General features: G+C 48.2%; 1 protein-coding gene across 1 annotated transcript in view; it reads right to left on the bottom strand.

The window, feature by feature from the left end:
* The window catches only part of WNT5B (Wnt family member 5B), a 74790-nt gene that overhangs the window by 43553 nt on the left and 6159 nt on the right, over nt 1-25078 (bottom strand). The gene's annotated exons all lie outside the window — the stretch shown is intronic.

Here is a 25078-nt window from a genome sequence, read left to right as displayed (position 1 = left end):
GTGTCCTTTGTCCTATACCATAATCTTTCTCCTCAACATACGACTTTTAACCCGACGGGGTCCCTTTTTAGCCTTCCACGATGTGGGTTTTTTATTGTTGGAGCTGGAGCTTAAGCGGTGTTTATAGGGCAGCGACAAAGCCCGTCTCCCCCCCAGCCCGGCGGCAGGGCTCGGTCGCCCCGCTGCCCCCTTCCTGCCTCGAAGGAGGGGGAATGCGAAATGGTGGAAGAAGCCGGAGCCATTGTTCAGGAAAGTTAAAAGAGGAGCTGTCCTCGCTTGCTTGCTCAGTCATGCATACTCAATCTGGCCGGGCCCGGGTCCCTATGGAAAGGAGGAGGGCGATTCTTCCCCTCTTTTTAACATTCCTCTCCAGGCTTGGCTGTATTTAAGCTGCTTTCCTCTGCGCGAGGAGGAGGGAGGGGGATGGTCTGAAGTTCCTGTACATTTGCATTTTAAGCACTTCCAGCGCTGAGCAGGCCACTTTGTTCCCCCCCGCGCTACCCCGCTCCAGCAGCCCTCACTGGGGTGCTGCTCCAGGTGGGTCGGATGCCCTACCGAAGGAGGTCCCCTCCGCGTTCGGGGCCAGCCTGCCCTATATGCTTAGCCTCTGCCTCCACAGGTATTTTTGGTTGAGGCTGGACTGGGTGTACTTCTTTGTTGCCAGCTCTAACCACCTCACCCCTTTTATGTCAGTGCCGCATCTCAAAGGGGAAAATAGTGCCCAAGTCTGGGCCTCTTAAAAAGAAACACTATCTATCTCCTCCGCATCCTAAGGACCTGGACTGTCTCAAGGCTTGGACTTTGGGGTGTGTGCTGGCTTTTCCTCCCCTCTTTCTAAGACTTCCAAGCTTTCTGTTGGGAGTCCATCACAAAAGCTGCATTGTGCGCTTTAGGGAAAGCCACCACAATTGGATCTAATTGAGCCTGACACTATATCCATCTTCCTTTCCTTGGAGGGAGGTGTGGGGTCTGTCTTCCCTGCATTAAGAAAAAAAGTTTACAGTAACTTCTTGACCGAAAAAGAGGATGTATGTATGAACGTTATAAACAATGGGAATTCCAGATCAGGTTCCCGTTCCCGCCGTAAACGTAAATGTTCCTGGGTAGGCAGCAGTTCCAGGCAGGGATGGGGAACGATACACCTCTCATAAGGTAGGTTTGTTTCTGCTGGATTTGATTGAAAATGGCATCTCTTCTTATTAAGCCCCATGTTCACATGGATAATAGCAGGGCATCTATGTCTAAATATAACATCTGTGCTCATAAGTTCTGTAATCAGAACTAGGACAGGATTTTTTTTTCTCCTAAAAAACCCCCCGAACTTCCTCTCCCCGCTTAAAAAAACCAAGCCAAAACATTGCCCACATGGCCCGCAATGCCATGCGGGGAAAGGGAACCCAAGGCTAAGAAAGCTGCCAAAACCAAAGCCTCCCCAAAGCCCAGTGTTTAGACACCCTGGGCTGTTCCCGTAGATGGAGCAAGTGCTCCTCATGCCTTCCTCATGCCCCAGTGTGACAGCACCTCCTAAGGCACAGAGGCAGTCCTCCCTATCCAGAGAGGCCAGGGCTGGGGGAATGCATGTGTTTACAAGCAAAGAGAAGGGTTTCTTAAAATAAATAATCCATTGCCAGCAACCATAGACCAATTACCATATGACTCCTCAGGGTAACAAGGAAACTTAATTTTCACTCTCCAGCCACTGTTGAATTTTTGAAGATGACTCAGTTGGCAACTGAGATAGAAAACCATAAAAAAACCCCCCACTATTTGGAAGTGAGCTGGAAGCCTCCTGTCTGTGTCAGTGAGCCCGCGGTGCCCCAGCGGTGGCTTTGGTGCCAGCCTTCGCCACTGCGCCGAGCAAAAGCGCTCTCAGCCCACCCAGCCGTACCGGTTGGGGCAGCAAGGTCCCTTGCCTACAGCCACACAAGCCGGGGCACGGAGGATGGAGGATGAACCAGGGACCTGCTTTACAGACTGGTGGTTCTGGGGAGCAGAGGGGCCATGCTTGAGAGGTGGCGGCAGAAAGCAGAACAGAGCAGGAGCGACGCAAAGGGGGGAATGAAGGGACTGGGCAGGAGAGGAGGTGGCTGGGGACCAAGGGGCAGTGGTGGGGGATGCTGGCTCGCAAGCTGCAGTGAAGTCCCTGCGTGCATGGGGGTCCCTGGTCTGCTGCAGCAGCTGCTCCCCTGGCCAGAGCCCCGTTGCTGGCTCCTCTCCCCGGAAGATGGGGAGGAAAAGGAGGCTCCAGCTGGGTCCTACTGCCCTTGGACTAGCATACGGGAAGTCCGTGCATGACAGATTTATACATTCTATACCTTCCCACCCCACGCTGTGGGTTCAGCTGAATCAGTTTGTCGTGGTGATTCTGGGGTCCTTTGTTTCCCCGTTAATAAATAATGGGGTCACAGGGCAGCTGTCACACAAACCGCCTGGGGCCTGTGCTAGGACAAGAGGTGATCTCCGTGCTAGACAGTACAGAGCTTACTACTGAACCTGCCCTTTGGTGGTCAGGGAAGAGTTAAAACGAGAGCTGGGTGGCCAAGACACCCAAAGTTTTTGGAACCAAAGCTAGAAGTTAGCACAGGCTGCCATTAACAGCTCAAGGGTAGGTGTCCCTTGGATCTGGCAGCCTTGCTACGTACATACGCAGGATGCTTCTAGCGAAGTGGACCCTTTTTTGTTTTCTCTCTCTCCCTCCTCTACCTTAAATCCCACTCTTTTAGCCAGCAGCTCTTTAATAGTGCCTTTTGTGGAGGAAAAAGACAATCGATAAACTCAGCTGGGTGGTGTGGGCTGGACGTGAGGACCCCTCAGGACATCGGCGAGGCCCCACACCAGAGCTGCTGGCTGGGCTGCATGACGCTCCCCACCGCAGCCAGCCAGCGAGGCCGTCCCGCTCAATTCCCCAGCCCCAAGCTGCACGGAAGAAAGAGCTGGAGAGGGTTTGTCGGGCTCTTGTGCCAGAACTTAAGACTCCAGCCACATTTGGCAGGGATGCTAGTGCCTCTCCCCCCTCTTTAATTAAATCTACCAAATGCATTCGCTCAGTGGCAGCCCAAACTGAAATAGCACCGCAGAGATTTCGAAAGATCCGAATCCGATCTGTCCTTGCAACAGAAAGATGAACGGAAATGGGATTTTCCTGAAAGATTTCCTAAAATCTGGGGTGTGTTTTGGAAAGGGTGTCAAAAGTTTAATGCCAGGGCCTGGACACATGCCCTGAGCAAGTATTTCCACATGAGAAGGTTACTGAGACAGAAACCAAACTCCTATTCTGCTACAGAAACTAACTCGGATCTAGAAATGGGCAACTCCTCCTAGTTATTTTCCTTCCTTTGAGTCTCCGGGCACAGTTTAGTGACTTCAAGATGAAGCAATTTCCCCTCCCAGCTTTAAAAAAAAACCCAAAAATTTTTTCTGAGGTTCATCGTCTTCCTCCCTCTCCTTCTTCCCTTTCTTCCCTAAAATGTCCCAGCTTTACAACCCCTGGGCAACTTAAGGGGCTTGGCAGGTCAGCACCAAAGGTGTACAGACGGGCACACCGATCGCGGCTCTGTGGCCAGCAGCCTCTCTCCTTGTTCGGTGAGCTAAAACGCCAAGCGCCCAGCAGCAGTAAACCCCTGTCATTATCTCCTTTCATGACAGCCACAGTTGCACGCCCGGCACCCCAGCTTCAGCGTGAAGCACGTGCATCCTTCGGCGCTATAAACTCCTCCTGCCGCACACTGGGGAGAAGTCCCGTAAGGCTGCTCGTGCCACAGGCAAGCCGGTTTCCTCTGCTCGTCCAGGCTTGTGGAGCCACCCGGGATGCAACGCCTGCCTCTCGGCTCCGGCAAATCTCCGGCCGCTCGGCCAAAGCACCCTACGCGCCACCAATCCCTACGCGGGTTGGCCAGAGGTGACGGAGACAACGAGATCCCTCGGGCCGCTCGTCTGCCAAACACCCGGTAAAAGCAGACGGGGACAACACGGTAATACAGAAAAGTGAATGCTGCCTATCATCCTGGCGGGGTTTCCGCGATGGCATGGGCTGGGTGAAGCATCCTCATCCATCATCCGCATCCCCCATCCCCTATACGCATCCGCAATCCCATCCCTTATCCGGAGCCGCACAGCCACCGGCGGCCCCAGGTTTCTCTCCCCACCTCGCAGCTCCTCCGGGGACCCGCCTGCTCCCCGCCGCCGCTCCCGGGCCGGGCTCCGCCTGCAGGCGCGGCTCCGTTCCGCCAGGCGGCAGCATTGCCCGCCGAGTGCCGCCGCCCCCCCCTCCCGGGGGAGCCGGGGCTCCGCTGGGGCCCGGACGGGCCCCAGCGGAGCCCCGGCTCCCCCGGGGGGTGTGTGTGTGTTTGACTCATCCCGGGCCAAGGCTCCCCACCGCACCCCACGCGAATTAATTCAAACTCCGCGCATTAATGAATTACAATTAATTAATCCTCGCGGGGTTGCGGTCCCGTGCGATGTCCCCAGCGGGGTAGGCGTGTCGCTCGAGGGGTCACCTGGGGCACCAGGTGAGAGGGGCGAGAATTCGGGTGGGCGAGAAGGGCCCGTTCGGCAACCCTGGACCACGTCTGCGCCGGCACGAACCAGTGTGGGATGGCCGAGGTCGAAGCTACAAAGGGATGGTGAACTCCGTTGCTACTCATCATCATCGTCACCATCAGTACTTGATGGTGGTGAAGGGTCCCGAGGGTTTGCACCATAAGCCAAAACGGGAAGCCACAGCTGGTGCAGCTGGACCGCTGCACCCCATCGTTGTGCGAGACCCGTGTGCCCTGGCCTGAACTGGCTGCCTTCTAGAAAACACCGATCCTAGATTTAGTACTTCTGCATGAAGGCTGCATCTCTTGACATCTATAGCTTGACACTAAGAAAACTATCTTCTTGTTTGGTTTATTATTATTTTTTGGTCAAACAGTGCCTGGGGTCCACCTCTCCCGTCTCCAGTCCTGCTGGCTTCTGCCACTTGGAACAGCAAAACCTGAAATGAGTTTTCCAGCCTAAGGTAGCCCTGGAGAGGGGGGATCAGGACAGAGAAACACTAAGTGCAGAGGACATCTTCCTACTCTTCCCACACCAGGCTCTGCCACCCAGAGCCCCAGAAGCGCTGGTGTACGAGTGTGGGCTGTGGAAGAGCTCCCAGCAGCAGGAACCACTCCAACAAGCCATCCCTATCTGTTCAGACTCTTCAGCCATCGCGGCTTTTATTTCAGGCAACGGTGAGTCTCACCAAACAAATGCGGAGCTGACAAAAAGCGCTGCCTTGACAGCCCTGAAGGCCGAAGCCCCATCACAACAACAGGTACGGCTCGGGTTGCAGCTCTCCCAGCTGCTCTATCTACATCTTCACCAGGACTGTCCCTGCAGCCATGCTCCGGGGACCACCCGTGCAGATCAAAGGCACGGGCAGGACACGGTCCTTAAGGCTGCAAAAGCTATCGCCCCTCACGGTTTTCCTTCCCGAGAGGCACCTGTCCATTAGCAAAAACTCGCCCAGACCACACCAAAGACCGATCCAGCAGCAGTGTCTTTTGGTTTCCAGACCCAGACCACACGGCGTGAGGACTTGCGCCCGGGCTGCCCGCTCCCTTCCCCTCACCTCTGCCGGTTTCAGACACAGCGTGCCCTGGGGACATCAGAGGGGGGACATCTCCCGCACACACCTGCCAGGGACTCAGCCAGGCAGGGGGAGGCTGCATGTGAGCGGCTGGGTGTAACTTCCACCCTGTCCCTAGTGCCAAAAACAAGCATGTTAAAGCTAATCTACCCCTGTCTCAGCTCAACTGCTTTTCTGTGACTAAGCCCCTTATAATGGTTTTACTAAAATCCCCTTTTGATGGAAAAAATCCCAGCTGGAAGTTTCGGGCAGTGGCACAATGTGCAAGTCTGCGTGTCCCTTTCCCCGGCTTCACAAAAGCCTCTAATCGAGTGGAAAATTTGCTGGAGGCCAGAGGTTTAGGCCTGCAATTATTTTTTAAGGGATTATCAGGAGAGAATGGGGGTACTTACGACCCTCCCTCTCTTTGTGTTTTGCTCTGCGCCACTTTCAGACAGACTCAGCTACAAACCTAAACCACCGCAGCTGGATCCAGCGAAACCACGGCTCAGCTGGGCGGCATGCCTCCTCTCTGTCCTACGGGACGGACTCCAGGTTAGACGAGTCCCACTCCAGTACCGTGCAACGAACAGAAACGCTCTTCCACAGAAGCAACACTAGAAGTTGTTTGGTTTTTTTTTTAATAACAGCTTGAGAAAAAGCAACCGATTCCAGCCCTGTGAGCCTCGCCGAACTGAAAAACCAAGGAGCAGGCAGGGATGTGGTCCACCGGAGAGGCTGGGCTTTGGCTCTGCAAAGCCATTATGCAGGAGGTCTTGCACAAGTTACATGCAGCAATCTCCACAAAAGACTTGGCACCGAAGACGTGCACGCTGCAACACCCAGCTTTTAAGGGCCTTGCTCCAAGAGTGGAACCCTGGGGTTAGGGTCCTCAGTGCTTTCACGGCCTCCGAGAAGAGTCAGACATCTCGGAGGCTCCAAAACAACTTCTTGCTGGGCATGGAGCCACTTACTGTCAGCACACTTAGCATGGGGCAGCCAGAAGAGAAACGCTGCTGACTCTCCCGCCTGAGGAGCTCCATACCTTGCTCAGAGCTACCGGGAACTGCCTATGCTCACACGTGACCCAAAATTAGGTGCTTCTCCTCCACCGTCAAATTGCCACGCTCCCACTGGTGTGCAAGCAAGCCATACCCGGAGGAAGCAATGGCATGGCCTGCTTTAAACGGTAGCCTAAGGAAGCGGTAGACCCGCTTTAATTCCTCTCTCCCTTTGTGGCACTTCAAACCTACCCCTCCCGGAGAAGGCACTAACCATCAGCCCTCAGGCAAGGGCCAGGAGAAAGGGCCACTCTTCACTATCTCCATATAAGCCGTGCTACGGTATGGATGATTATTCCAGATTCGGTGCACGAAACAGAGTAGATGAAGGAAGCAATGGCTATAGACCACAAGCATTTACTCTGGGGGCCTCTCTCCTTCCAAAACCTCTTGGCATGTTGCATAAAGCAGCTGTTGCATAAAATGCAGAAGGAGGTTTTGATCCTTGAGCCTTCCAACCATTCGGCTGCTATATAAAACGTTTCAAAAGGAAGTGGCAGCTGCCGCTGGGTTTCAATCTTACCATGTTCGTGTGTGCTAGGTGTGCTCTGAAAACGCCCGGGTAGGCTGAGGGGCCAGGATGCTTTCTTTCTGGATTGTGATCAGACTCAAGCAGTTTTGGGCAGCCACGCAAGTACAACGCTGAGCACCCAAAGGGTGTTAAAATAAAAATAATAATTAAAAAAAACAAACACACGGAGAGAGAAAGGCAAATGAGGCATTTGTGGAATTTAGATGCCTCCAGGAGCTAGGTGGTGCCTAAGCTGGGGATTTTGATTTTGCAATTTTGAATACTGCCTAAGTGTCATTTGTTTTGTTTTGTTTTTTTCTTGGATCAGGTCTTTTGCCCCTCTCTGCCTCATTCTCTCCATCCACATAGACACTGTTTTTGCAGGGTTTTAAGACAGTAAGATAAAAAGATAAATGGCCTAGCCTGCCCATAATCGCTTATTAAGGCTGATGTGTTTTAAGATACTCTGTACGTGTCTAACTTCTGGAAGATGGATGAGTCTGCTCTTCAAGATAGCTTGAGAGCTTCACCATCCAAAGATAAGGGACCCAGAATCACCAGTAACTAGTAGCGTAGGATGTGACCTGTGTGATTCACTAGCGGCACTAGAAATGTAAGGTCAGGTGAAGAGTCAGCTCCAGCTCCATCTTCTCACCCTAATAAATTGAGTGCCAGGCACAACGCCCTAGGAGAGCCTCACTCTTGGAGTCCCGAGTCTTTCTATTTATACACAGCCTGCTGTCCACCGATAACCGTGAAAAGCCCTGCTTACAGTATCACTGAAACACTGGGAACTTCCAGAGATCGCCATCTAAATTCTGCATGGAGGCAGGATCAAGCATACTTGGATCATTCCTGACAAGGGTTTATCTTACCCATTCCTAAAACTCTCCCTAAAGGCATAGCCTGCAGCCCCCCTACCCAACCACTTCCAGTTTAATTCTAATAATTTTTCTCCATATCTACCTTAAATATTCTATTCTTCCTGCAGATTAAGCTGTGTTTTTAATGCTCTCCACAACTGGCAACAGAAAAGAGTTGCCGACTGTTCTGTTGAGGGCAACCTCTTACGGCCTGGACCACAACTCCTTTCCCTTAGTTCTCGCGCTCAGCTCCCTGCAGATGCACCTCAAAAGCAACATGCTTCAACTCCACCTCTGTGCAGGGTTTGCCTTGTGAAGAGCCCAATTATCATGCTGCATTATACAGGCAGATTTCTAGATGTATGATAAACACATCTGGAAACTATTCTGATCCTCCCAAATGTTTGTGGCCTGCAAGACTTGAATCCAGAATCCCAATGTGAAGTGATTTGCTCACTGGGATGTTATAAAGATTTTGTATTTTACAATATTTTTATAATATATACCATTAAGATATTATAAAGATATAAAGATTTGCCACTTGTAAATTGTTAAAGCTTCCTAAGATATGTAGATAACTCAGTATCTACCCTCTGTCCCAGCACTCCCACTACTTTATTTTACAGATACCTGCCAGCCCTGTTCCTTTATCCTCCTTATGGGTATTCTCTCATACCCCTTGATCTCATAGCAGCGTTCCCCACAGAAGTCAACAGGGGCTGTATTTCTGTCCCTGACCCAGGGGCCACTGATGGAGACATGAGGGATGTGCTCAGTTCAGTAAGACTAAAGATAACCAGCGTTTCACATGCAGCTGCACAAAGTAGAAGGATCTTATTTTTCTAGCATAGCTTTACGATGCAAGTGAAAAGAGGGGACTGACAGGCCATGACAACTGGAACCACTCCTGTTCGAGATGTACACTGCGCCAAAACTGTCCTAGCATGAGTAGTGCAGACCTTTGAACTTCATGGGCTTATGGTGCACAGGTAGGTACTTGTTTCCTGCTTGCACTATCACTACTATTTTTGAGATAAAATTTCAAGCTCATCACTGAACAGAACAGAAGTGCTGAGCTACAATACAGTACAGAAATAATGTTGCTCATCCAGGAAATTACAACTCCATGTCTTACATAGTGTATTGCCCTTGTGTGTAGCTATGCAATGGGCATCAGTGGCAGCAGAGCGAGGCAAGTGAAGAGGCTTACGGCTTGAATTTTTAAAAGTCTAGGCACTCAGACATCCCAGAGTGCCACGGGAGCTTCTGGTGACTTGCACCTCTCAGGAAAAACAACAGAGTGGATTCTGTTCCAGGCTCACCGCAGGACTGCAGGCAAGTCCTGCCACCCCTCTGCATCTCAGCTGCTTTGTGCTTAAACTGAGAGTAGTCTGTACCTATGAGAATAGAAAAGCTTATTTTTGGAAGTTCAAAAAAACCACTCGAGACCTCTGCATGGAAGTCATCAGAGAAGTCTTGAACATAATCATGGATACTCCTGTGCTGAGGGCACAGTACGGGAAAGTTGTCAGAGCCTCCCAACAATACCAGAGGAGGTCCTAGCACACGTTCATTTCTGCCCCCTTCCATACCATTTCCCTGAAGAACGGGCCTTGTAGAAAGAAGGGTTTCAAAACGCAGCTTGAGTGCAGTAACTGCAAACGTAGTGTGTCAGACGGGGGCTCAGTGTTGAAAGAACTGTCTAGATATTCAGCTGCATATTGTTGCAAACATTTAAGGAAGGTGCTTTATCCAAAAAGGAAGGACAAGTTGTTATTATTATGAAAGCTGGGGGGTTTCCAGGGTTGCTGGTGTGCCAGCATACGATCCAGAGCCAGGATAGATAATCACAGTAGAAACGATAGGAAAATCTACAAGCGCCTGAGGACCACCTACGCAACATCTGCACATGTCTCATAAACCAGGTGTTGCTCCCTGGAGCACATTATTTGGGCACGCATTCAGTGTGCCACTCCTACCACCTCCTGGCTCCCACCAGAACAATGTCACGCACTGCCTACAGCTACGTGCAAAGAGAGTTGCGCCAACCCCAGCTCAGAGAAATCTGTCATTTACCCAAGAATATGTTGTGTCAGTACAAAACCAGCCCGCAGCTGGGAATCAGCAGGAACATATTTGAGGTATCGCACTGACAGAGGAGGAACAGAAAACTGCTTTGCCCACAACTGCCCATAAGCAACTGCAGTGCTTTAAGTCAAAGACTTAAAGGGAGGCACACAGAGAAGTCAGGGGTCAGGCTCCAAAAGACACAGGGATTTGCACTCCAGAAAACAGGCTACAAAGCACTAAATGCAAAGAGGAGTTTATCCCAGCAGCAAGCTTCACGCTGCTTACAGACGTGCTTTCTTTACAGAGGCAAATGCATCTTGGTGTGCCCTGCATCTAGCGCGGCTCTGGTCGCTTAGTCCATGGATCCTACCATACTTCAAGGGTGGGAACATCCCTCCTTCATGCACTAGCTGTTCTCAAGAGCTAAGGCTGAAATCCTGCAATAGTTCCCCCTCTCTTTAAAAAACAACAAAGAAAAAACCCAAAACAAAGAAAAACAAAAAAAACCCCAATCCCTAGTCAGGAGCCTGCTACACCACAGAATGAAAAATTGCTTACTTTTCTTCAGGAAGAGATTGTATTTCTTGTATCAGGTTGAAGGTGGTCATGGAATGGGGTTCAGCACACGGATGCAGTTCTGGAGGATTTTTATTTTAATAAATATGCATAACTCCGGGGGAAAACCTCTGTCAATACAAATCCTATGGAAAATATTGCTCCTGTAGACAGAAGAGAGACCAGTTCTGTTTGTGTATTCAGGCACTGTATATATGAAGATATTTTAGAGGCCTCTATACTTAGCCATTGTGGTTTTGATCTTTCCCAGGCCAGAGGTAGCTGTGTAAGCATATAGTCAGCGTTGGCTAAACAAGTACTTTTAAAACCATGCTATTATTACCAAGTTAGTTAAAGAAGGCTTTTTTCTTCCTTTTTTTTTTTTGGGGGGGGGGCGGGGTGTGTGTGTGTGTGGAAGATCTGTAATTCAAGACAAAAATCATTTAAAAAAACCCCAACAACAAAAAAACCCAACACCCTTCCAGCCCTTGGAGTGAGATGTGTTTTTTTCAGTATCTCTTTATATTTAACTGCAGCCAGACCACTTCAGGTCACGATCTCATCTGATCTCACCGGGATGGCAGCGCTGGGTCTTGCCGATACTCTCGGGGAAACCAGGGTCCCTCAGGAAGCGATGCGGGTGACTCAGGCAGCGGAGCTCCTTCCTCTGAGTCAACACTGACCCAGTGTTTCAGCATCATGCCGGAGGGCGCTGACCTGCTCGGCATGTTGTCTTTCAGAGGAAATAAATGGGTGCCTGACCACACTTGTGGTTATTAAAGACAACATGTCGCTTTACACAAACATCGGCATTTGGCTACGTGACCGCTCCCTATGTGCGTAATTACATTTCTGCCTTCCTCCACTTTCTGTCCTGAATTGTTTCAATAGCTGCTGTGTTTCATCCAGCCCTAAATGCACTTCGGTGGTTGGAGGAGCTGTTCCAGCAGAGCCCAAAACTAAGAACCTGGAATTTTATTGCTGACCCCACCTTTGGTTGACCGCATAACCTAAGCATGTCTCTTCTACCTTCCCCTCTCCCTTGCTTTCCCCATGTGCAAGAGGGGGATCACGAGAAGAACCTCTTCTGTAAAATGCATCGAGAGCTACCATGGAAAACCCCATGTAAGAGAGCACTATAAAGGTGCATTATGCGAGACAGCACTATTAATTAGGTATGCTGATTAAACATTCTGGGATTTTTTCAGTAGAAAAAGTGTTAGGGAAAATAAGAGATTTGTAAAGACAGCAGTGAAGTCTTTTGCATTTGATATAATCATGACCTATGATCTTTCTTTAATTCAAGAGTGCCTTGGACTACAGACCAGACAGGTATTTCCCCCTTTGATGCAGAGGAGTTCAGTGATGTCTAGTCTACAGTAAGTAGTCTAAAGGTGCTGAGCATTAGCAGGATTTTTTTTTTTTCCCCCACAGGCAACTCAGATGCCTATAATTATCTGAAGAAAAATTCCTCTTCTTCCCTAATCCCAGTGCCCTGATCACATGCTATGTTTGCTCTGGGGACTCCATTTCAGAGCCATCTAACATTCACAACACACAGTCCTAAAAACACATGAAAAATACACCTGGTTCTGGGATTTGGCACAAACTCAGCCCAGGTTCACCAAAAGGTTTGTGACCCTTCTGAGCACAGCTGGGACCAAGTTACAGTTTTGCATTGTACCTTGTGGCTTGGACAAGAAAAAAATCTGATCAAACTTGGAAGCTTTGACCAACGCGCACTTGGAGAGTTTGAGCCCAGTTTAGGCATAAACTCGGTTCAAAACTCAGGAAACTGCCTTGAATGGAGAGCAGCTGGAGTATCTGCACTCACCTGCATGGCAAAACGGAGGGTAACAGGGACTCGGCAGCAGACCTGACCACTACCAACACCGAGACAGCCATGAGCATGCTAGTATTGTTGTTCAAATAGGGATTCACTTCTGAAGCAAATCCCCCATCAATCCCACTACCCATGCGGTGGTTTGCAACTTGGAGCAGCCTTAGAGCTTGCAAACTGTATTCCCTCTGGATGAAACTGCACAGGAGACCATGCTCGAAGAGGATACCTCACACACCTCCTCCACATCCATGGGACCAGACAAAAGCTAGTCCAAAATAAGACCCCCCCACCCCACAGTGCTACTGCGTGAACACCAGGTCTTCAGCACCAACTGGTTCACCCTCCAGACCCTCTCCTCCTGGCCCGCTCTGCCTGCTAACACGGCCACAGCCACCGAAAACTGGGGCTCAACCGCCAGAGAACTGGAGTGCAGAGGTACCAGTGGTACCCGATTACTTGGGATATCTGTTTATGAGCACCCTCTGCTGGATATTACAAATTTTTCTTCCCTCCAGGCCAGCAATGCTAGCAGGCTACCTCTGCTAAACTAGCAAAATGCTGGGTTGTGGAAGCAGGGAGCCTGTCCCGGGTACCCCTGGGATGCCGCAGCGTACAACGTGCCCAGTGCACTGCAGGGGGGGACTACTCTGCACTGGTATATCTGCAGTGGGATAAATCAGTGTTCATTGAAAGCAATCAGAGCCCAAAGACATACTCACAACAAGGAAAAATCAAACCCAACAAAAGCCTTTGACACATGACTAAGCTGCTTACAACTCACTTCAGTCTGAACAAAACATATTGCTGAAAAAAAAGATGCCGGTGCAACACCCAGAATGCTCGTTCCCCAAGAGGATGGGAACCCTATAGGCTCTGATGTTGTAATGTTTCCTACTGCAGCTCAGACCTGCAGAGGTCACCTATCCACTGCAACACTGGGGTGGATGACTAGCAAAGAGGTAACCGAGACAACTGAGTTGGTGGTTTGACAAGACGGATAATTGTCATCTTGAATCTATAGTCTGGGAGGACAACAACATCATCCTCATATTCTGCATCTCAGCCTTCAGGTGTTTAGAAAGTTGTGGTCACCTCTGATCCAGCCAGGTTTGTAGTAATCATTCAATGCAGAGATGTTCGGGAACGCAAGGTTCAGGCAATGACTGCCCTAAGTTAGTGTCCACTGTCAGATGTTTCAAAGGAAGGTTTTAGAGGTTTAGGGGGCCAGGAAGAGCATTTAACCAGCTGCAGCTGGAAGACTGTCCAGGAGCAGGAGGCCTGATACTTTCTAAAACAGCTAGAATAAAATTCATAAACTGTGCATAAGGTTTTTATCCATATAAATGTCTAATCCTTTCTGCATTCTACTATGTTCTTGGTCTCAATTATTTACGTCCTGTAAGGAAAAAATAAGTTTCACCTATGTCAGATGTTTTATTTCAATTTCATTGAAAACCTTGTATTATGTAAAAGTATACACAGGAATGCCTGGTTTACTTCTCTGTACTTCAAAGTTTATATACTTCTGTCACGTTGCTTTTTATTACTCTTCACTCTAACTAAGGATGCATAATCTTTTCAGTCTCTCCACAGCTCTAAGCATTTTCATCACCTTCTCCTGCTAAATATTTGTAGCAGAGTGATCAGAAATGAACGTATGATATTTTACTTTTAAGACTGGAGTCCCGGAGAATCACTCATCTTTCCACCAAAGGGATCCAGCACATCCCCATTGCCAGCAGCCTCCTACTCATCCAAAGCGAGGGGAGCAACGGAGGAAGCAAAGCTTATTACATCGGACCCTTTCACACTGCAAAATTCATGACTACTGGAGGAGTTATGTGCTCCCGTACCATGCCAGCCAGTGTCGGCTGTGGTAATGCAAACGAAAAGGCATTAACCCTGCTCCCTGCTCGGAAACAAAGTCTCCCACTCATTCCTAGAAAAGTTAAAGGTACTCATTTCTGAGGGACTTGCGGGGTGGGCAGATACACTCACTGCAGTTCTCCAAAGATAGCTCAGAAATAACCTGGGAGGATCCCAGATGAAGGCTGAGTGTCTTCTTACATCTGTCTGGTTTGGGAGATGGAGTGTAAACAGTGGCACATTAGATTAATTACAGACTGCCGGTATTTTGCTTTCATGCAGCAAGCTCCGGGAACATAACACCGCTGATAATTAAATAGCGCCTTCCATCAAAAGGCTCCAAACCACCCAGCAAACCAGCCGAGCTGTTAAGGTAGGGCTGCTGGAGCGGCACACAGCAGCGGCTTAAAAGGATGTAGGAACACAGCACACTTGTTTAGGAAATGAAAAATTTCTACTGAAACTACAGAAGGAATTATCACGTGCTTTACATTACGTACTGCACAGTAAAACCTGGGCAGGATTAGCATCAGTGCCAGGAGACCTTCACTGGTCAGACACAAATTTTTACATCCCACGAGAAAGATCGTTTCTCCCATGACACGACACCCTATTTTTTTCTTTTTTTCCTGGAACATTGGCTCAGTAATGACTGAGGAATAATAATAATAATAAAAAAAGTTATCTCCTATTTTGTTTTCTGGAGCTATCGGGTTTCTTTGCAGCTTTCCTACACAGAATATGAGCAACGCGCAGGTTTTATTTGGGAGATGACAGCCCTTAGGCAAGCAAGGGTGAGAAAATACAGAACAGGAGATAGATGCCAACAGAGAAAAGCTCACAGCAGTGGGGTTATTCTTCCGTGTTACCACATCCCCTCCTTCCCCATCTCCTTCCACACACACCACTGCCCATCGGTTGTGTGAGATTTCGTGCTGGGGTCACCAGCGTAGCACACCAGTGCAATGTCAATACTGGAAGGTGGATGATCAAACCTGCACCCTCCTTCTCACGTGCCGTATCCCAGCTGGGTTACCACATGCTCTCTCCCTGTTCATTTCCTTTTCTGTCTCTGCTCTTTCCAGTCCTGAGGCTGCTTTTCCCTTCTTGGCCCCCCTCCTCATCCCCTTGCAGCCAATGCCTGCCAATGGCGGGGAAGCTCACGGTTACTCCAGCTGGCACGGCTGAATGAGTTGCTGCTGTAAGGCTGGGCTGCTCCCCAAAACTGCAGCCCTGAACTCATCAGCTGTTCTCTCAAAGGCACTGAGAGGCCCATGCAGAAGGCAAAGAGAGAGCGGGCACTGCCAGGATCTAGCCGCTACTTTACGTTCACGCTTGCAACAGGGAGCAGAACTGGTGGAGAGGTGCATGTTTTTCCTGCCTACCACATCCTCTGGTGCTATCTTGCATCCCTCTGCGGAGGGGACTGGGAACCTGCAGTTCGGGAACTCAGTATCTCAAGACCAGCTGCCCTTTGCAGGCCGTTTCCTGCCCTGGAGTCCCAGGACACAGGGACTGGGGACATTAACATACTGAAACACAGACCAAATCCCTTCAGCACTCCCAGAGTCACTCTCAGGAACTCCAGCTTGAGCATCAGCAGTGTTACCGATGGGCAAAACCACGTGCTGTCCTCATGAGCGCAGCGTTATCACTCAGTGGTTTCACACAACCTGCCCTCTGTGCAGGCACCGTGACTGATTCAGCCAATTTCACCTTCCGCAGCTGGATTCAAGGCAAGGCCACAGATGCTTTTCAAAAAGCAGACACTCGGGCTGCAACCTGCCCACCGATACTAGATGGCTGAAGTGCCCGGCCGGGAGGCGATCCATAGTGGTAACAGGCACAGGGAGAAGGGCTTAAGGGGGAAAGAAGGAAGGGAGCAAACTTCACACAGGAGCAACGCTTATTTTTGAATTTAGTTACATGTTATTATGGTTTAGTTAATAATCTGAGGTGGACTAGAGAGGGACGCATGCTTCCATCCAGCACCTCCTCGCCTAATAGAGGTATCTTTCTAACATATTGTGCAGACAGCCTTTACTTTCCACATAACGGTTGAATAAAAGCCATGAATATTAAGTCTACGCCACAGCATGTGGTACAGCAGCTGGAGCACGTGGCTGTGAGACAGCTATTTGTGAATTCTGCCTACCCCTGCCAGGAAAAAACCCTTCCCCGAGCCCTGCCATCCCATCGCTGAAACCAGGTAATCCCAGCTACAGAAACTGTACCGACTCCTCGGGGCTGAGGCAGGGGTACTGACGGACTGGAAGAGGGAGGGAACGGATCACTTTGCAGATGTAAAGCACCAAGGAACAAAGTACAGGAAAGCCAAGGAGATACAAAGCTGTCAAACTTCTACAACAATATCTGCTAGGATTGTTCACTTACCTACTGCCTTCCTTGGAACCGCTGGACAGTCAAAAAGCAGGACCAGACGCAGAGCCCACAACAAAAGCTGAAGAAAAGTAATTCCCATCTGCTCTCTCGACACTCCGTTACAGAGAGGGTAAACTACACCTGGGCAGGTTCAAATGGCAATGGTAATCCTCTGGCTCTCTGCTGCTCACAGCCATCAGTGCCCAGGTGAAGTCCATGAAGGAAAGGAGGCACTCAGGCTTACCAGAAGTCACAGAGCCTGGGTTAACCCCAGAAATCCCAGTGCCCAGCCCTCATCCTCACAAATGAACCCTCAGAGAAGAAATCTGGAAGATTTTATTGTCGTTAGCATGAAGCTCACATCCCGGAGCTCTAGGATGCCTAGGTGCAGACCAGGACCCCGGTGTGCCAGGAGCTCTATGCTGGCAAAGACGTACAGCTTTGGTCTGCAGTGTGTGGCTTGCGCTGCAGTAATATTCAGAGGCCCCAATGTGCTTGGCACTAAAAAGCACAAGGCAGAAGTTACTTTGCATCATCATTATCCTCCTAGATAAATACAAAACCTTATACTGAAGAGTTTACTCATCTCCTGTTTTTTAGTAAGACAGCCATATAGCGACAGTGGCATTCATCTCACTTATAATGGCATAAGGAAGAAGAGAGAAAAATGTATTCAGCAGCCAGAGATGTGACTGCAGTATGTTAGATGTGCAGGCACACGATCCTGGTGAGCTCATGAAGAAAGAGCAAGGGTTTCCACCCACCCGTTTGCCTGGGTAAGTCCCCAAGAGCGCCCACCAGATTTGTGTCACCTATGCCGCTATATTTGCCCTGCTGCTATTACTTGCACGCGGCAGAGACTAAAGCGAGCTCAGGTGTGCCTCCTTGCGCTACATCCGCCCCTCAGCATTTCCATACTGTGGGAATACCTTCCCTTCCCGTGAACTCACCCCCACTTCACTAGCAGAAACAGCAGAGGAAGACAAGCCAAAAAGGAGGACTAGAAATTGCAAATCTAAATCCTCTTTAGTCACCAAGTTGCATCTGTTCCTCACACATTTCTTGGAGGTATAGATTTCTGTCCCAACATAAGCGAAAGCCCGAGGACTCCAGTTGTCAGCGTGCTGCCAGCGCTGGAGTTCTCTCTGATATATTTAGAGCACGCAGCATCACACCAACTCCTCTACTCATTAAGCCATGATATTTGAGCTACGGGGGTTTTTTGCTTTTTTTAAGGTGACCTATCTGAAGAAGCTCTCGGATCGTAAACCTGGTTGCTGAACAAGAAAAATATGGTTGCCCCAACGTTATTTTGTTGCTGCGATTAGCTTGGCTTTTTATTTAGAGAGTAGGTTTTATGTCTGTCTTTCAAGGACAAGCTCCTGATCGAGACTAAAATTCTGGGTGAGACAACTGACCAATGCATCTGACCCAAGGCTGAAAATAAAAGCTGGCTTCCCACCTTAGTTTCCAAGTAAACTCCACCAAATGACGCAGCACCCCATACTGCATTTCACAGGCAGTGCAGATATATTTAGCCTGGTACGCCCCTCCCAAAGCGCAGCGTGGGGCACAACCGGCCGAGCAGAATCTAGGGAGGAATACAGGAAAAGGAACTAGGCAAACCATCCCCTCCTATTAGGTAGCGTGGCTCTTGTTTACTTGCTTTGTTTAAAAGAAAACAAAAAAACAAACAAAACAAGAAAACTTCGCAAGAGGAGTTTTATTTTCAGGTCAGGCAGCAAACCCAAGAGCTGTAATTAGGTCCTGGAAATTAACAGTTTAATTTATTTGTGTTGTAGAATGTTCTTTGTATTTCCATCCAAGCACCAGATGGGAATGTAGGGGACAAGAACGGCATCTACCCTTCCTCCTCAGGCTTGTTGCAAGAGAAAATGGTGTAAGCGCCACACAAGCATCACAGAAATATGAACATGCTGGGACTTCTCTTTCATAGATGAGAAACTAGGGAACAATAAGCCACTTTAACAGGGATATTTAGGTGCCCGAAGGAGCACACTGGCTGCTTTTGGGATCTAGAAAAGTGCCTGAGGGGGATGAGTTTCAGCGCTGTATAGCCAGCTAACTTGCAAATGACTTGGTGCATTTCAGCAGACACCTCCCCGAGAGATGCCTCCGGGGGTCACCCCAGGGCTGTGGCAGGGTCAGAAAGAGAGCTTAGCTCTAGGAAGCCCAGGTTTTGCCCTGAGGGCCCTGGAAGTGATCTCCTTCTCAGCCTCCATCAAATCAGATAGCAAATAAAACAAACGATGGTGGATCAGAATGACAAAAGGCAGCGGCTGCTCAGAAGCATCTGCCAACCTGTTGGGTTTTGGCACCAGCAGGTTGTATGTGGTGATTCCCTTCCACCCAGAAAGCTACAGGGAGGGCTCTCTGCCTTCTCCAGAAGGGCTCCCAGCTGCAGTGCAAGAACACAGGGCATCTTCTTGGCTTCCATGCTGGACGGTCTCCTGGCCTCAACTAAAAAAATTACACACCAAAGTCTTAGTTGCAAAGGGCTTTCTTTTCTTCTCAGATCAGGAAAATAATCCATTACATACTAGAATGAAACAAGAAATCAGGGCAAAAGCTAACGACGAGGTTGCATGAACAGGAGTATCCTATCAAGACCCCTATCCTGCAGCTTTCCCTAACACGGCTAGTTTTAGTTCAAGCCTTTGGGAACCTTTCACTCCATAGGACGAACTCTCAGTTCGGGGCTGGACTAAGCTGAGTGCAATTCATTAGGGAGACCTCAGCGCAAATCACGAAGCAATTTCTCTTATTATTTTCCTCATCCCCAAATGGGAGGTGGGGTAGGGCCAGGGAAGGTTCGTGGCTGTGAAAAGACTTTAATGTCTGAGTAACATTGCAAGCACAAAGCCTTTTGATCTCTCAGAGTTGCACTCTTCATCCTCTCCTGTGACAATTCAGGAGGCTGAGTGGACTAGCTGTCTCCTAGATTTCCCAATCTTTCACCCCCTTCCCCTAAAGAGTGCTCTCTCGAGGCCCCCTTTCCATGGCCTTCCCTCAGCCAAGAAAGGCTGAACACAGCTTTTTGCTCCCAGCACGTGTTATCGCTGCCCCAGGCCAGCCGGCTAAGAGGGGAGACTATTACGTGAAGAGGTGCAGAGAAGAACTGGGATATGATTGTAATCACTGACCCTTGGGCACCCTAAAGCACAGGACCACAATGTGCTGAGACGTGAATAACCCTCCTCCTGCGGGGAAAGTTGGGCACTGCCGCTATGCGTGACCACGATCCAAGACCTAACCAGGTTTAAAAATCCCTACGCATCGGTGTCCTGTTTCACAGTCCTGCAACCACAGAGATGAATAACAGTTTGTAACATACAGCTTGAGGAAACCTCTTTTTCTTATCAGAATTTTAAAAAAGCAATATAAGATTTTTCTCTAATTTGAGATAAAAAATTGTTTATAAAAACTCTTGCAAATAATTCCTGTCCCGTAGGTTGCTTGTGTACAAATTGCTGACAATATTTGCTACTTGAACACACAAGAATGACAGGCACAGCTTCTTACCCCTGACTGGATGAGTGCAATTCCTGGAATCAAATTTATGATGCAAATATTGGACGTTAAGATGTCAAAATTTAGGTCCCTTCAATAGTGTTTGCTTTAGCATGCTAACATTGTATCTGTGAGCATTTCCATTATGAAAATCATTTGTTAAAATACTCACAAAGAGCATGGAAGGCTCTTCAAACACAACCAAACACCACTCTCCCTCTAAATATTAGCCAATGTTAGCCGAAAAGTTTAAAATATTCACCTAGCTCATCATTGTTCCAGTGACGTAATGTTTGTAACAGTCCTGCCAATGCCGTACATGAGGGAGGTTTCTGTGAAAACCAGTCTTTTCTCCTTCAAGAATACATCTCCTGCTCGTTTAGATTAATTGATTTCACACACGGTTGTTTATGTGTGTGGCCTCCCTTGATTTTCTGAGCTCTCTTTGCTCCAAACAAAACAGCTTAGGGATGTAGATGGAGCCAACTGCATTTTGGAAGAGGGGAGATAACACCTCAAAGCCAAACAGAAAAAGACATTTCTTGCTTCAGAGACTTTTCTCTGGATTATGCTTTGAGGCAGTTACACAAAAGCATGTTTCAGAGACACACTGCACAGGGCCCGGCAGGAAAAAGTTCTCCACAATGGTGGGAAGGGGAAAAAGTAACTTCTGAGCAGAAAGATATATGGCAGTCTGCGAGACTGCAAACAATAGATGTCCAAGAAGCTGTCTCAACTCTTAAAACATCCTGATTTCATATAAGAGCTCGTAGCTAGACTGAGAGAGCACCAGAGTCCTCATCTGTGCATGGAATATGTATCAGGCAGCTGTGCAGTGCACTATCAAACACTGGTTAGAAAGGAAAATTTATCTTGGGAAAGAAATCTGGATATTAATTTGAAAGCACAACGCAGAGCATGAAGATTAACTGCCCTCAGCCTCTCTAGACCAGCCATGTGGACACGCCACAGATTCAATCTGCAGTGAATTACAAGTCATCACACACGAAGTATTGAAGTAGCCGGCCAGCAAAACCAGTGAAAATATACTTTTGTGGATCTGGTCGGAGAATGGAATCTCTGTTCCCCAAGAAGGGCTGGGATTTCAACATTTGTCTGTGTCCCAAGGATGAAAGGTCAAAATATTATACTATTTCATGCCATGAACAATTCCAAATGCTTTTGATTTGAAAATGCAGGGGAAAAAACCCCAAGATATTATTGATAGAAACAAAACGTTCAAAATGAAATGTTGATCCAAAACGAGAGATTTTGGGATGTTGACCTGAAATTTAAACTCGTTTCAGGTTTCAACTTAAAATGACATTGAAGTCTGAATGTCAATTGGAAACAGAAATCATTATGTTTTGAAACATCACTATGGCAAAATATGTTTTTCTTCTGAAAATTTCAATTTAGACCAAAGCATGTTTTCTTATGAAGCCTTTTTATTTCACCAGCTCCATGTTTGTTTGTTTTGAGGATTGGGCATTTGCTCGAAGCATATGGATGTCCTCAATGGGCATATCCGCACTGGGGACACACTGGAGATTCCTCATCCAGGAATTTGGCATACCTGCACCCAGACTTGTTTAGGAACCTGAAATATTACAGAGCAATTAAAGATCTTAATTTAGGGGAAAGGGTCGATGGTGTCAGATGAGTACTGGACAAACAGAAACCTACTTTACACACAGATGAGGAGTGGGATCTGAGGATACTCCTAGATGCCCTCCAAAGCAGCATCTCTTCATCAGCACGCAAGATTACAGACCTCTTTCCAAAGGTCTGCTTTGCAAAACCCTGGAAAGGAAAAGGCAAATGGGCCTCTGGAAACATAAAATTACCTCTAATTACTTGTTACTTTTTTAATATTAATTCTTTGCAGAAAAACACAAGCAAAAGCCTAACTCCAACTCCAGGAATCCACAAAATTTCTGAAGACATCTTTAGGCAGATGTGCAAGTAGCAGCAACCTCTGCCCTGCGCAGAAATAACCAGCTGGAGTTTTCTGTGGAAGAGGGGACAACAAGAGAAAGCAGTATATCCCAAACACGGGGCTGTAAACTTTGACCGAAAAGGCAACTACGCCACTAACATCTGCTGCTTCGGACACATGGGACGATGGCTATGAACACGCAAGTCTGCGCAGCACAAAAACTGCACAGCAAGTCAATTTACAGTGACTAGTCACAGATGCAGGATCTCAGATTACAAGTCATCAAGACGGTCTGAAAGATCCACTCAGCACGATGCTGAGGTACACTGAGAGAAAGCCCTACCAAGGAAAGAATGACAGGATCAAGTGATGAATCTGATGTGATGATGTTGGTACTAAAAGCCAAAGGCTCCTGCAATTCAGGCAGAGGAGCTGAAAGGAAAAGTAAAATGTATTTAGGTGGAGTCACAACCGTGACTGAGCAGAGCAGCAACATCTGCCTGAGACCCAAACAGGGAATGGATCGTGTTCAAGTGACTCCATGGCTTTCAACATCAGACCAGCACCTGCTAGATTGATGGACCTTCTGGATGACAATCCATAACTTGGGAACGGATGTTGCTTTCGAGCTCTTTCAATCCCAGGCTGAGTTTAGAAAGCTATGCCCACCCCACGGCAGCCTCAGACGCCTGTCCCAAGATGCGAATGAGCCACAATTTCCACAGGGCCGTATCCTCCCCCATCCCTGGTCCAGCTCCAGCATACCCTACAGGCCAGCATACACATGTCCTCTTGCACACAGGTCTGCTGCATAATCCTCCCCTGGCTACGGACAAAGGTTTTGGGCTCTGTGAAGATCACCACCTCTTTTACCAGGAGGAAGAATGAGTTAGTGGACTGGCTGGGAAATAAGAGGATAATCTTCCCTGTTGCCTCTGGGAGGTGCAGGAATTGGTACAGGTGACAGGCAAAGCTGTCCCTGCCGGCTCAGAGGCATGCTGTGATGGTCACCCTCCATCTGCTCAGCTCGGGATTGACTGCACGAAGCACGAGGTTCGCCAGCTCAGATCCCACACAGGTTTACCGAAAGTGGCAACGAACTGACAGAGCCTTATCTCTAATGTATTTAAAATACATTTCCTAGTTCAGCCTTGTCCATAAGCTAAAGTTAGGCTTAGCTAACACAAACTAACTCTGTCTAAATGTAACCACTTTTCCTATTGCTTGTAGCTTGGTTTTATGCTTGACTTAGAAGCGTTACCTGGCGTCTGTAAGTAGGGCCTGGTCCAGGCTATCAAGTATACCCCATAAAACTGTGTGAGTTCATGGAGTGAAAAAAAATATAATAAAAACGCACGCCTCCCAACGCCACAGTGAACACTGCTGCGCTGACAAAGAGGCCCGCGTGGCCGCAGCTGTGCCCACAGAAGGAGCTGTTGTTGCCTTCATTCATGGTCTTTGGAAAGGTGTCACAGCTACACGGGCAGAAAAGCCCGGCGCTGCCCAGCCGTGCCAGCACGGCTCTGGCATGGACACAACCTAACACAAGCAGCCAAATTCAGACAGAGATTGATTGGAGTAGATTGTTCCTGGTGTGTGAGTCTGACCTAAATGGCACCATTTTCTGAGAAGATACAGAAGTTTTACATGCCTTGTGGTCAAAAAGTTTGGTTGTTATGTGCAATGGGGTTTTATGCCACTGGAGCGCAACTGTCGTTGTGCAGAAATACAGACCAACTCGTAGATCATCTCAGGACGCTATGGAGAAGAGAACCGGCTCTTGAGCCTCTCAGGATTGCGCAGGCTCCTTGGAAAATGGCAGAGATGCTGGACGAGCCTGTGCAGCTACAGTAAAAGCTGAACATCAACAGTGCTGCACTTACCAAGCTTACCCAGCTGAAAACTTTCTTGCCATTAATAAAAAATTAATAGAAGTTCATTTTGTACTTTGGCAAAACTCCCGAATAGCTGTTAAGAATAGGTGGAAATGGAGAATAGTTATAAAAACAGAAAAGAAATTGGGACAGGTAATTGGTCATAATTCACAGGAGCACTAACTCCACTCTACCTGTACGGCAGGCTGCAAAATCTCCGCAGGTGGAATAACAGCTGCAGTCACCTGCAAGGCTGCAGATGTCGGTGAGAAATCTGGTTTGTACACACCGCGCACTGGAGCAAGAGCTGACATTTTGGTCCAGAACCAGAAGCCTCCACAACAGCATGGAGAGTAGTGGGGCTACCCCAGGAATATCTGCAGCATCTCGATACAAGATTGTAAAGCTCCAGTTAGTTTTCAAAGATGCAAAGCCGGGCAGAATCGACAGTGATGACAGCCACAGGATACTCCAAACCTTCCTAGCTGTGACACAGAAATGATAATGGCAAAATATTTACTAAACAAAACCCTGACATTCTGCCAGGACCAATATTTACAGTAATTATTAACAAATCTGGGCCACGGAATATAATAAGGAAACTTCTAGAATTGCTCTATCTGTAAAAAGAGGAGGAAAAAAAAGGAACTTCATTTTCTTTTGTACAGTATCAATTTTTTATGATTAGAGACAACTTCGGAGTACTTAGGAATACCTCAGAGAGTAATGAACCCGACAGTCACAAAATTATTTTTTCTGAAAAATGCTCCATTAATGAAGACATATTTGGGCTCATATGTTTCTCTCGCAATTCTTTGATGCATGACAAAGCTCAGAAACAGCTAAGCAAAAGAGATTCTCATTTAATTTGCTTTAGAACTCCAACTTGTCCATAATAGAGGTGCTACAATGCTTCAGGACTCAGTGAAACAACGATACCAAACCAGCCAAGATGCTAAATAGAGAACCGCTGGAAAAGGAAGATAAATT

This window comes from Aptenodytes patagonicus, chromosome 1, assembly GCF_965638725.1.
Source record: "Aptenodytes patagonicus chromosome 1, bAptPat1.pri.cur, whole genome shotgun sequence".
In the NCBI taxonomy this organism is placed as follows: Eukaryota; Metazoa; Chordata; class Aves; order Sphenisciformes; family Spheniscidae; genus Aptenodytes; species Aptenodytes patagonicus.
This window is presented reverse-complemented; position numbering and strand designations above follow the sequence as displayed.